This window comes from Polistes canadensis, unplaced genomic scaffold (assembly GCF_001313835.1).
Source record: "Polistes canadensis isolate GaletaPanama2010 unplaced genomic scaffold, ASM131383v1 scaffold_258, whole genome shotgun sequence".
In the NCBI taxonomy this organism is placed as follows: Eukaryota; Metazoa; Arthropoda; class Insecta; order Hymenoptera; family Vespidae; genus Polistes; species Polistes canadensis.
In genome coordinates this window covers 376-1,453 of record NW_014569805.1, presented here as the reverse complement: position 1 = coordinate 1,453, position 1,078 = coordinate 376, and positions in this window count along the sequence as shown.

Sequence of the window (1,078 nt, the reverse complement as noted above, 5' to 3'; positions counted from 1 at the left end):
GGGGGTAGAAAAAGATAGAAAATTTTCAGCGAAATCAAAGTGGGTCAGGTAAAAAATTTGGCGATTTGACATGGAATGACCCATTTGTATCGATCGGTGAATTCCAAGAAATTAGTTCTTACCTCAAATACATATAGAAAAACAATTCGGTACTACGTAGCAAGGTGAGTGGGGAGAGTGAGGTAACGAGTAAGCTAAACGAGGTGTACGCATAGAAAAACATTTAGGCACTGCCTTATAAGGTAAATAGGGGGGGAGAGGTGACTTGACTACGTCATCACCTCACTTTGTTTCCGGACGACGGTGTGACAGGTCTTATCTAGTTCCGCTCCTCGTAAGTAATTATTACTGTCTAATTAATTAATATTTCATTATAGAATTTGATATCTAATTAAATCTCATTTGATTAACAGATTGATGCAATCATAATCGATGGTGTGAATGCATTGACATTAGGTAAGATGATCTGTAATTAGATTTATATGATTTTATATTTTTCTATGGTTACACACAAATTTTTACCATAATCTGTCATTCTTTTTATGGTTTCAGAAAGACGTATGCAATCATCCCATTGTTTCCATCGTTTCAAAAAGACGTTCACCATTGTTTCATGGAAATTATACTAATCAATGGTGGAATGCTGCATACATATACGTGCAAGTACATTTATTTATTTCTTTTCTTTAATTTTAAAATGGATCTCCGACGCAGCAACCTCCCCGTGGTGAGATCCGGTAACCGATATTGCTTACGGTGTCCATAATATTTGTATGGTGCAACGTAAGCACTGTCGGGCCAATGGCTGACGTTCGATGCATTAGAAAATTTTAACTTCAACGTTTTATTCATTAATTCTAATGCATAATTAAATGATTCATTGAATTATATTATTTAATTACRCGTTGCAATTGTTGTTTAAATTTTATTCATTTTATATTTTTTATATTATATTATATTAAATTCACATAAATAATTCATGACACATTCAATTGATTTTAATTAATTGTTCAAATGATTTTTTATAAATATTATACCTTGTTTAATTTTACATTAATGCTATATCTATAAAATTCTA